Source organism: Enhydra lutris, unplaced genomic scaffold (genome assembly GCF_002288905.1).
Source record: "Enhydra lutris kenyoni isolate GAN:26980312 unplaced genomic scaffold, ASM228890v2 scaffoldscaffold32, whole genome shotgun sequence".
Taxonomy (NCBI): Eukaryota; Metazoa; Chordata; class Mammalia; order Carnivora; family Mustelidae; genus Enhydra; species Enhydra lutris.
Genome location: NW_019154116.1, coordinates 19,742,181 through 19,755,772, shown reverse-complemented (window position 1 = coordinate 19,755,772; position 13,592 = coordinate 19,742,181).

The following is a 13,592-nucleotide window of genomic DNA, read 5'->3' as shown; positions in this document are numbered from 1 at the left end:
ACACATTATACTTAATTTTACATGTATATATATAGATACACACATTCTTTGCATCTGATATTTCTTCCTTCTTTAGATAGTGAACTTCTTAAAATTATAGGAGGAATCTCAGTGACTTTTTTGATCATTTACTAGAAAACTTTTTGTTTCCAGACTCACTCTGTACTGGGCCATCATTTTAAAGATGAATGTTAATTAGCCAATGATTATTTTGGCTAATTGCTTTAGGAAAACAGAGACAAATCTTCAAGGACACACAAATCTGAGAAAGGCAAAACATTGTTTCAAATGAAGCTACATTGCAAATGTATTTGGAACATTTGTGAAGTACCAAAAATTATGATAGTGGGAATTGACATAAAATAAAATAAGTGCTAGAAACACAGATGACTACTTTTTCAGGTTTTGTTTTGGTGTCATTGGGGTCCATGTCACAATTTGGGGGACTTTAATAGTGCTGTGAAAAAGACAAATAAAGGGACTGTTGATCAGGGAAGGTTTTGAGGAAGATTATGATGAAAAAGAATGTTGAAGTGGAACAGAAGACTCTATTTTCTTGATCACTTTTAGAAAATTTCACATGTTGGAATTGCCAAAAACATATGGAGTTACTCATATGCAATGAGGACAGCCTTCAAACTTACTTGAGTGGGGACTCTAGACACAACCTTGAATCAGGAACCCACAACAAAACCAAGGAAACAAGCCAAAAGAACTGATATGAATGAGTAAAGATGCTTGGAAGCAAAGTGCCCTGATGGTTAAAAAAAAAAAAAAAGTATGCACATATATACCTTTTTACATAATATTCCAAACCAAAGCCAGCAAAACAATATATGTAATATATAATTTATATCTATCTAATTATATATACTTTTTTTTATTTTAATCTACTGAAACATTTATTATACATACTATAGTTTGCATTCAATCCCCCTGATAACTTCACTATTTCTTTAAGGCTACAAATATAGTATTTATCTCTATGCTGAATGAACTATTTCATTTTCAGACATGGAACTCAACTAAGGAAAAGAAGAGGGGAAAAAAAGCACTTTTCACAATTCTAATTAGTAGGAGTAAAACCAAAAAAAAAAAGCAAATAAAGATAATTTGTTCAACCCTATTTTCTACTATTATTATAAATGGGATTATTTTAAAGTATGCATAAAGTAGCACAATGAGCAGTCTTTATTAAATTAAGGGATTTGTATAAGAAAGGATTAACAATTACTAAGAGCATAATAGGAAACTGGTAGACAGTTTGCAAAAACTCTTTTCCAGCTGTGGAATTATCCTGAATTTGGAACATGACATTTACAACTCCACAGGAAGGATTGCACAGCAACTTCATTCCCAAATTTATCTGAATAAACCTCCTACACAATGTGAAATATTTAGAAGCATTCCTAAGACTTTTGCCATGATCTTTGCCTCTCTCCTTTCATAGTCAAAAGGATTTTAAATGAGTTTATTAAACCAATGTGTAAAATCCATGCCATTGTGTTACAGTTTATATTTATTTCCACTATCCTTATTACTAATATAGCCTAAAATAAGTCTTTCCTAAATAGTTTTGTTAATGTCAATACATCTTTGTAAAGAACAGCCAAGCTTAGTGGTTGATTTTACTTCTGGCATACTTTCCTTTTAGAAAAGCAAGACTTTAGTATTGCAAGTTATTTGTTTGAAATTATTATTTTTTTCCAGCTTTCTTGAAACATAATTGACATATAACATTGTATAAGATTAAGGTGTACAATGTAATGATTTGAGATATACATATATATACACATCTTAGCTGCATAGATTTCGTATTTCTATTTCTTCAAAGAAATTTTATTATAGGCAGAATTTGATTCTACATTTATAATAATTCTGAGCATAGAAAAGATTCATTCAAAAGTGTGTAGGTACTTCAGTAGCCAACGCATGGAACATTCTCTTGGCAGATCTATATAATTTAGGTTAAAGCAACTCCTTGATTTTTCGGTTTCATTTGATTAAACACTTATACCTGATAAAATGCAAGTCCTGAACAGTACAGGGGACGCCTAAACAGGTACTACACAAATACTTGTTGAGTGATTGATTAATCTTGGCATTCTAATACTTTGTTTTCTAATTTTGGCAATGTGGAAAATGTCAGGTTCCATGCCTTCCCTACCCTCAACCAAAAAGGCAACATGTTTCATTCATATTTGAAAAAGCATATTCTAGAAATGTCACAGTAACCTTTTCAGATGACAGTCTCTGCCTAGGAATTCTTGACAGCAGCTATGCACAATTATGCCAACCATATATTGAAACGTTCTTACATCATCTTCCCAAAAGTGATAGCTGGAGCAGACAGCATTTAGATAACTGGATGGAAGGAAACCCAAACTCGATGCACTCTTTTATAAACTTTATTTTTGAGACAGGAACGGAAAAAAAGTGAAATTCAATTTTTAGTTTTTTTTTTGGCAAAGAGGTTAACTTAAGTTATTTAAAGATAATCACGTTATATCTCAGGTTCCCTATCTGTGAAGCTAAAATCTCAGTGCATTACTAATACAGAATATCGAACACAGTTAATTTTAATCTTTTTTTAAAATTTGTATCTTGATACATTCATCAGAATGGACTTTCTTTTTCTTTTTATTTTTTTAAGATTTTATTTCTTATTTATTTGATAGAGAGAGAAAGAATGCACAAGAACCAGATGGGGGAGGGGCAGAGGGAGAAGCACGCTCTCCGCTGAACAAGGAGCCTGATGTGATGCAGGGCTCAACCCCAGGACCCTGGGATCACAATTTGAGCCAAAAGCAGATGCTTAAATGACTAAGCCCCCCAGGCGCCCCTAGTATATACTTTAAAATTTTGTTGAAAAGTAGGAAAAATAAGGACAAATAGAAAGACTAGTCTCCGAATCACTTAAAACGCAATGGTGCATTTTTACAATGGTAAATTAAGTACTAACTGGTAAATTAAGTACATAAAATGTACTTAAAATGTCAGTGATTAACAGTATCTTTAATGTGTATGCTTGGAAAACTTGTACATAGAATTGTAAGGCTGTGTCCCATTTACCGTAATAGTAATGATTACGATGACAGAGATGATGATGATGATAGCTTACATATACATATGCCTATTAAAATGTCAAGAACTGCTCGAAGTGTCTAACATATACTAACACATTTAATCGTCATAATGACTCTGTGAGGTAATTACAGTTAGTATCTCCATTTGACATATTAGAAAAATATAAGTGAGAATTACATAAAATTGTTCAAGGTTGTACATTTTTTACAAAGTGGAGCGGGGGACACATGTGACTCGACTCTTGAGGTAGTCCTTTTAAACCCAAGTTTACTATTGGTGAAGATGAAATAATCAATCTTGGTATCTTACGTAGTGACGATAGTAAGATTTCTTTCAGCAGGGTTATGGAGAATAAACTTTCTAATAACAGGAAAATGTAGTAGTTTTTAACCACACCCATTTGGCCTGAAATTCACTGCTGAATTGTCTGGGCCAGTAAAATCTGTATGATCATGCTTTCCAAGCAATTTCATAGGGCTTTGTCCCCTTGCTCTCTCTGATATGAGAGCCGTATTGTACAATACATCTTCAAGTGTATGGCCAGTGTGTGGAAAAAATCAAGATGGTGAGGGGAGCATTTTTCAATAAGAGGATGTGAACGATGTCCGTTCTAATGTCAAAGACGTTAAGGTTCCCTGTAAGTACTGGGAGACTGGTAGTTGGTGTGGGAGGTTGGAAAATCTGAGGACCAGATCTGTGTTAAAGCTTGGGATAAAATATCTCTCCATTGGGGGACATTTATTGTTTAAAACTTAAGGAGCATATCTTGGAGTAGACTGTTATGCCTCTCTGTAAATCCAGCTGTTTGGGGCTGGTAAGCTAGATGGAAATGCCATGAGATTCCCTATTCTACAGCCCACAATGGAACAACTTGGAGAGGAAGTAAGAACTTTAACCTGGATGTGTAGCATCTAGTGGGCCTAAACAGAAGAGCACATATCTGATTAAGAAAGAGTTTACATGATGGGAAACAGCGTTTCTGGAGGATGCTGTCCCAGGAATCCCAGCGAAGTATAAATGATTGTAGCTGCATACCTACTCGTTCCACTGGAGATTGCAGTGGTCCAATAAAATCAGTAAGCCTTATAGCATAAGGTCTGTTGCCTAGGGGCACGTGTCCCTATCTGGGAGGCTTCTAGAATTTTATTTGGGACCAAAAGGGGGGATAATTTCACTACTTTGGCTAGAGCCAGGATGAGGAGCTGTATGCCCAGTCAGTGAGTGCTGTTACTCCACATTACCTGATGCAACGTGGGTCTGCTAATAGAAAATGGCATCTTGGGGTGGGGCCTGGGGGTAAGGATTGTTCTGTATCTGGAGTTGTGACTGATACTCTAGGCGGTGGCTCATGTGGGGCCTTGAACAGGCATGCAATTTGAATCAGTCTGTAATGTTAACATAATGTGCTTCTGGTGTTTGTTGGCGTGTGTGCACAAACAGGAGTGATCATAGTCAACATATGTGAGTTGGCTATTTCTTTGCAAATGGAGACACCCCAGAGAGACTTTCTTTGAATCATGACATTATTATTTTGTCATTGTCCAGACCAAACTGTGAGCCTACTGGCTACCATCCATGAATCAATAAAAATGCCTGCCCTTTGCAGCTTTAATTTTATGACCTGTTATAGAGCCAAGCCCACTGCCACTGATCTATCAGATGGACCCAGACAGGAGAGGCCTCCTGGACTAGGGATATGCCACTAGCAGGATGAAATGATGCACCCTTCTAGCATGCTGCACTGTGGACAACGGTGGTGCTGCCATTGTTGAAGAATACTGACTCCCCTCCCATGTCAGTCAGTTGGTCCCCAGGAGTCCTCCTGTCTGCCAGTGGGGCCACTCCTGAGGGTACCAGTAGATGCACCTTAATGTCAGTGGGCAGGAACCTGACCATGGGGGATGCTACATTGTCCCATTATTTAGAAAGGCCCTTGATGTCCAATTTCACCCTTTCCTGAAGGTATCCCATCCCCTTTGAACAGTGAGACCTCAGTTGCCAGGCTAAGACTGTCAAGGCAGAATGGGGACTTGTGTGAAGCAGTATGAGCCGTGAGCCTGAGAGTGCCTCTGCCTCTTAAAGGGTCCAGGGAGCTCTCACACTTTGCTGCTTGAGTGGCGTGTACTTGGCTGCTCTCTGGGGCAGGCATTGGATCCCAAACCCCATGGGCAGCCAGATGGAATCACACCGATCTCCATGAGATGTCACCTGTGACTCAATTCAGAAATCTGAGCCCCAAGGGCCTAGAGCAGTGCCTGCTGAGTGACTCGCTGGACTATCTTCACGGGAGTTCATTGAAATTCTCTCCAATGGCAAGACACTGATTTGCATGTAAGAGCAGAAGTAGCCTGAAGTGGACTGGACAAGTGTGGAACTTGATGCCTCTGAACAGTAAAGGGACCTAATGTGTGCCGTGCCTAGTGCACAGCTTGATTGTGAGCTGATGTCTTACAGGGACAGGAATGGCAGGCCTGAGCTCAATGAGTCCCTTGAAGTCATCGGACCTCAGCAGCTGGTCCTTTGATCTTATGTGGGGCAGTGGCTGTAACTTTTGTGTTGCTCAGAGATGGAGTGGAATGTCTCAAGACACTGGTTTGACTCATACTCAGCTGATTTCCTCTCCAGGGTGCCCCTGTCGCCCTCACGGGGATTGGGGTCCTAGTGTCATGGCGACAGGATCTAGAGGACTGGCCCCTAGGCCTTAAGAAGGTAGAACCAGAGTGTTGGCACATTGTTCTGCTGTGGCACAGAGGAGTGCCCAGTCCTTCCATGGGCATTTTTGGTTTAGTAAGAAGCTTTTTAATTCCTGGAGAGCCTTAGGGGGAGCTGTGGCTAGGTGCTTCAGCCATTTGTATTCAGTCATTAGAATCATTTGCAGTGGGGCACATGGGTGGCTCAGTGGGTTAAGCCTCTGCCTTCGTGTCAGGTCATGATCTCAGGGTCCTGGGATCATGAGTCCTGCATTGGGCTCTCTGTTCAGCAGGGAGCCTGCTTCCCTCTCTCTCTTTGCCTGCCTCTCTGCCTACTTGTGATCTCTCTCTGTCAAATAAATAAATAAAATTTAAAAAAAAATCTTAAAAAAAAAAGGAATCACTTGCATTTAAAAGACATGCCCCCAACCCCCACCCCCCGCCAAGGTCTATCCCAATCGTGACTCCATCTATCCAGTTCTGTTGGTGAAGCCAATTGTTGTGACTTTGTAAACTAAATAACATTTGTTAAGTAAAGTCTTGAAGTCTTGAAGTGTCCAGTCAGGGTACAACAAGGGAGAGTGAAATAAAGAAGTTTAATTCATGGGTTCTGGAGGAGGTACACAGCCTGCCTTGAGGGGCCATAAAAGGTCAAGACAGGGTATAGGCAGAAGGAATGGGGCAGGATCCCAGATATATGCTTTTAGTTGGGTCCACAAAGGAAGTGCTTTGTGGTTCCTGGGCTAAGACCGGGTTGGTCAACTCAGATCAAAGGAATCAGGTCTCGTTGAGCTTCTTGGGGGCCCTATACAGGGGGCACATGAGGGGAAGACCCTGGAGAGAGAAAAAAAAAATGCTTATCACAGGTAGTTCGGAGAGTCATAGCAGGAACTTGCATACACTTGTGACTAATGGGCGGGGCTGGGGTAGTTCAAGGCCCCTTCAGGCTATACAAACTGGATGCCAAGGCAGTAATCTTATGGAGTAGACCAGTTACCCGCTCAACCAGGGACACTACCTGAGTTTTTGTCTTTTCAAAATGTTGCTTCTGAATCTATTTTTGGTGGAATATAAAATCCTTGGCGTTTGTTTCCTGAGTTTCTTGAAAGTCTGCTATCTCATTGCCCAGTTTTATTATGTAGCATTTAAAAAAATCTAATGCCATTGGAATTTCACCGATTTCTATGTAGTTCGGTATTTTTAGTGTTTTCACAGATCGTTTTTCTTTGTTTTAAGGTCTAAAACTTTAACTAAAATATATCTTAGGATTGATTTTTTGCAGCCTTGTTTTTCCAAGGTATGTGGTAGGCAATATTTCAATATTTCAAATTTCAATAGATATATTTAAAGTTTTAAAAACCATTTCCAGGGATGCCTGGGTGGCTCGGTGGGTTCAAGCCTCTGCTTTCGGCTCAGGTCATGATCCCAGGGTCCTCAGATCCAGCCCTGGGTCAGGCTTTCTGCTCAGCAGGGAGCCTGCTTCCCTTCTCTGTCAGCCTGCCTCTCTACCTACTTGTGATCTCTGTCTGTCAAATACATAAATAAAATCTTAAAAAAAATAATAAAAACCATTTCCACAATATTTTTTGACGTTGTGGTTTTTTTTTTATTCCTTGCTTGTTTTGCTTTCTTCGTCAAGAACTTCAAGTACATGGATAGTGGACTTTATTTGCCTGTCCTCTATTTCAATCACTTTTACTTCTGACACTTCCACTTCTTTATTTCATTTTTATTTCTATTTGTTTCCTTTCATAAGTTTGCCTTATTAGATATTATCCTAATCTATTTTAATTTGTCACCTTTGTATACTATCTTTTATTTTTGACATATATTTTTTCTTTTTCTTGACTTATTGAATCCAATCAAATCTCTTTGCATCTATCCTTCTTTTTGTGTATTTTTCTTAATTTGGATATTTTATTTTGTGGGATTTTTGTTACTTTTTAAAAACTCAGAATGTTTATTTTGGGTATTTATGTAGATGTTTGATTTGGATATTAGTATTAGTAAAATTTACTACTGGGGTGTGTGTGTGTGTGTGTGTGTGTGTGTGTGCGCGCGTGCACTCACGTATGTGTTGAGTGTGTACAGGTTTTCCTATAGCCTCAAATAATTTCTCAATCACTACGGTTTTAAGCACTATACAATTTTTAGCCTGCAATTGTCTGTTGTAGTCGATAAGCATTTTGAAAATGATGCATGCTGGGAAGTAGATTCGGAAAAACAAGAGGAACACACTGATATACTTTGCTTTACACATTGCTGATACCTAATTAACCATATGAACTCCAGGACTCTCTCATTCTGTACTAGTCTTAGTGAGCCAATAGTAGGATAAGATACCTCTTGGTCAGTTTGCAAAAGAACAACACAGGTAATATAATTTTCCCAGGCTGTTCTATCGTAATGTGTGTCCTCTTGTCTTCACCCACACAAAGGTAGTGGCTTCTCCAATGTTGGGTTCCATTCCTCCCATTCCTTCCAGAAAGGCTCTTTATATATTCCTACAAAGTTTTCAGCATTTAGTGGTATTGGTAAAGCCAGTTCTATCAATCTCAGTCCCTCTTGTGGGTTGAAGGTAGAGTCTGGGAGCCAAAGTGTGTTTTTCCCTTGGTCAAAAGCTTGGTTTTTGGCTCAAGTCTTTCTTAACAATCTATCGTCTTATGTCTTGGTTTATATATCTTCTCGATTACTTGAGAAAAGAGGATTTGAAATTACAGGTAAAGAATAAGATTAAAGGAAATAATAGTTAATACTCTTTCTTTTTTTTGTTATAGAAAAAAAAAGACTTATATTTGTTATAGAAAAAAAAAGACATATTTACTTACTAAGGCTTTAAGTACGTTTATAATTAAGACTGTAATTATTAAGAATATTTTAGGATTGTCTCACAAGGAAGGCAGAAAAGCCCCAACTTTATTCTGTTATTATAAATAGCAAAAAAACCCCAAACAAACCAAAAACAAACAACTGCTCTTTAAGAAATAATATGTTAAGAATACAAACAAAATTTATCTGCTTAAAATGATCTGCATGAATCACCAACATATTAAAAATAAGCTTTATCTTGGTGTGACAATAATGATGATAATATCTAAGTATGTAAACATGCTTTTTAAGATGATATTCAAATGAACTTTTCAAAATATGGTTGACTAACTAAAGAAGATCAAGCTTTAAAATGTATTTAAATGTATATTGAATTTTCTTGCTTGTTCTTAACCATCTTTTTAAATATTTACTGGTGTATCCTGGGAGACATAACACCTATGTTACATATATACACCCACCTGTATATGTGTATGCACAGTCATACAAATATATATGCATATTGTCGTATAATGCTGTTATATGTATAGATAATAAAACTGTCATATACTATATGTAATTTTATATTCATATAAGTATATAGATATTATTATATTTATATATATAATATTTCCTTGTAGCTGTTTTTATTATAGTTCAGTAGTCATAGATTAAATTATTTTGCTTTCAGGTGGACTCTTGTTTTTTGTTTTTTGTTTTTAATAAGATGTGTTTTAAGTATAGAATTTGGGGGGTTTTGCCAAATATGTGCAAGATGCAGTCTCCATCCCAATTAACCTTAGAACATTTTCATTACTACTGTATGTTTCTCAGGTCCTATGTCAGTAAATACACACTCTCAAAACAAATTTCTGACTTCTCACCATTACTTAGTTCTGCCTGTCTAGAACTTAATATAAATGGAATCGTGCTATATGTACTATGTTGTAACTGGCTTCTTTCACTTACCACAAAGTTTTGAAATTCATCGATGTCTCTGCATATATCAGTTGCTTGTCCATTTTATTACTGGATATGAATTGTTTGAACACCTCAATTTCTTTATCCATTAGTGGATAAAAACATTAATGGATATTAGTGTCATTTCCCTTTTGGTTACTATGAATGAAGCTTTGGGAATAATCTCTTGGGAGTAATTGCTGAGTCATATGCTTAGTGGATTGGAATTGATGCATCATATTATAGGTCTTCTTTACAAGAAACTGCCAAACTATGTTCTGCTGTGACTGTAATATCTTATACTCCCAGCAGAAATGTGTATGGAATTCAATAGCACTCATTCTCACTAACATGGTGGCATCAGACTTTAATTTTTATCATTAAAGTGAATATAAAGTGCTTTTTCATGGTGGTTTTAATTTGCATCCCTGATGACTAATATTTTTAGTATCCTTTCATGGGATTCAGAAGACTTTTGCTCATCTTATAAACTGTTACTCTTTATAATTGAATTATAGATGTGCACACATGTGCAAACACAGACATAGATAATTCTGGATACAAGTCTGTTGACAGCTTCACATCTATTAAGTGTTTCCTACTAATTAGTGGATTACCCTTCCATTTTATCAATATTTTGAGCAGCAGAAGTGTATAATTTTGATAAAGTCAATTTATTCTCTTTTTCTTCCATATTTAATTATTTTTGTATTTTTATAAATCTTTACCTACTTAGAGGTTGCAAAGATAACATCCGAAGTTTGCTTCTGAAGCTTATAGTTTGAACTTTTACACTCAGTTCAATTACCCATTTCAACTTAATTTTTATGAATCATTTGAGGTAGGGATGTTGATTTATTTTCCCTGATATATATTTTCAGTTGTTTCAGAACATCTGTTGAAGAGAAAAACCTTTCACCAGTTAATTACCTTTGTACTTGCATTAAAATTTAATTGATTATGTCTGTTTATGTCTATTTCTGGACTCTGTTCTATTGATCTATTTGCTACCACTACATTCTCCTATTTATACTAACTATGGCATTAAAATTAAGCAGCATAACTCTTCTCTTTTGGTCCTTTACATTTGTGTGTCCATTTTAGAATCAATTTGTCAATTTCTGTAAGAAAGCCTCTTGAGTTATTTACAGGGATGGATATTGAATTTGTATATTGTTTTTGAGAAGATTATGTATTAATAGTATTTACATCCCTTAAATTTGTGATATAAACTATCTCTCCATTTATTTAGATTTTCTTTAATTTCTCTCTGCTCTATTTTATAGTTTTCATTATAATGGGATTATCATATTTATTGCCAGATAATATATTTTTTAGTTTAAAAATTAAGTTAAATTATTTTTTTTAAGATTTTATTTATTTATTTGACAGGGAAGAGATCAGAAGTAGGCAGAGAGGCAGGCAGAGAGAGAGGGAATCAGGCTCCCTGCTGAGCAGAGAGCCTGATGCGGGGCTCGATCCCAGGACCCTGAGATCATGACCTGAGCCAAAGGCAGAGGCTTAACTCACTGAGCCACCCAGGTACCCCCCAAATTAAGTTAAATTAAAATTAAGTTGTTGTGAGTGCTGTTGTTTTTAAACTGATAATTTCCAATAGTTTACTGGTATACTAAAATATAATTAACTTTCATATTGATTTGAAGCCTATGATCTTGATAAATTTGCTTATTAATAATCTTAATTTTCCCCCAGATTAACTAGTATTTTATATAAATGTAATTGTGTTTTCTGCCAAATTTTTAAAATTCTGTTCTTATCAGAACTATTTTTTTCTTTCCTTTTTGCACAATATTGAATAGAAGTGACAGCAGACAGCCTTGCTTTGTTCTCAATCAGCTTAAGGAAATTGTAGTCTGTTTACTAAGTATTATGCTAGCTATAGGTTTTCCATGGAATATTTTATCATGTTAAAGATGTTTCCTTCGTAACTATGTCACTGAAAGTGTTTACTACAACTGGGTATTGCATTTTGTTAAATGTCTTGTCTATATCTATTAAGATGATCATATTGATTTTATTCTTTATTCTGTTAATATGGCAAATTACACTGACTTATTTTAAATGTTGAACACATTATTCTAAATCATTTACAGATGTCAACTTATTCAATCCCCTTACCATCTCAGTGAAAAAGGCACTGTTACTTTATCCAACGCACTGAGATAATAATAATTTGCCAAAATAAGATTTGACACTGTAAATTTAACACTGTAACTTGAATCTATGCTCTTAACCACTACCATATTTATCAATCTTTCTTAATCAGTCAAATACATACTATCATTTAGTACTCTCACAGAAAATATATACAATTCAAATCTATATTACATATAAATTTGTATAAACATTTTGCAACTTTCAAATAATACAAAAACTTTTTTTCTAAAATCTCTAAGTTGAGTATTCAGTGAATCAAAGTGTCTAATCTCTTTACCTTCTTGAACAAGAAATAACAAATGTTTCTTCTTGGCAGATATCCTTGTTTCTGTCAATGTCACTTGGTTTAATGATAAGACAAACATTAATATTTGAAGACTCACTGCCGGTTTGGCAAGCATTTAAACATTCATTAAAAATGAATACATTTTTAAAACCTAATGATGGTCATTTTTTCAATGTAGAAATTTAAAAATTGTAACAGGTTATCCTCCTGAGATTTGTATTGAATTTTTTAGATCCTCAGGCCTGTTACCTACTATATTATGTGAACTCACTTTTTTTCTTTGATGATAGTAATGTCAAAAATGCCAGAAGAATATATAAAATAAAAAACTGAAACAAGTAATATATTTGTATTTTCATACTGAATGAAAAAAATTTTAAGACTTTTTCCTATATTAATCTTAACCATTAAGGGATATTAACTGCAGTAGTATGTAGTTATTTTAATGGTTTTTAAAATACAATTAAAGTATATTTGTTTCTATGATAGATGATATATTTTACCTTGTATGTTATTTCAAAGTTATGTTATTTCAAAGTACAACAATATATAGTATAACAAAGAATGTTATTTCAAAGTACAACAATATGCATTATTTTATTTGATCTCTAATCATTCCTATAACTGGTAGATTCTGTTGCATACTTATTTCATTAGCAATATTTCACAGGCACTGGCTTTCTGCTGATTTTGAGGTATTCCCTACTGATTCCCTTTCCTGAGTAATTTTTATCAGTCCTTAACCCTTAAGGATGAGTTACAAATCAACTGATTTTTGGACGTCACTAAGTGTTGGTCTCAATTTCCTTAAGAATTCTGTTCACAGGTCATGGTTTCAAAGACAGGATAAACCTGTGACCAGGCAGTCCCTTCCTCCAGTCAAATTCTCCTGCTGAATTCTGCCATCCTGCAGCTGTTCCCAATAGGAAGCACCCTGGACGAGGGCACTGTGCTGTTCCCAATCTGCCAAGTACTACTTCAATGTTGAGGGTAGGAATTCTCTCTTCCCGTGTGGTGCTCAGATAAGAGCTTCTGCCAAAATAGATCAGGGCTCCCACATCAGAAGTCATAAGCAAGCTGTTATTTCATTCACTGGTATCCAGCCATAGACTATTGTGGTGAACTCTAAAAACATACTGGCAATACTCATATATTATATGTTCCCGGGACTGTGTGTGTGTGTGTGCGCGCGCGCGCACATACACACATACATATATACATCCCCCCCCCCCCCCCCCCCCCCAGGAACAAGAGTTCTGTAGTAACTCAGTTCTGATATTTGACATAAGTCACCATCCTATACCAAAACCTTTCTCGGGTGAGTGGACCTTTGCAAGGACACTTGTCCTCTTTTTCTAGATGTGACTTCATTTGGGGTCTACTTAACATATGCTTTAAGAAAACAATATTTCTGGTGGATTAGAGATCAAAATGCCTGGTTTTACCTGGAGATTGTGAAAGTTTCATTAGAAAAGAGAAAGAGAGAGAGAGAAGTGGGCTCCACCTGAATAGTGTATGAGAGTTCTCCTAGCTAACAAAAGTGGTGAAGCCTGATGAAAATTCATAATGACATCACTATTTTA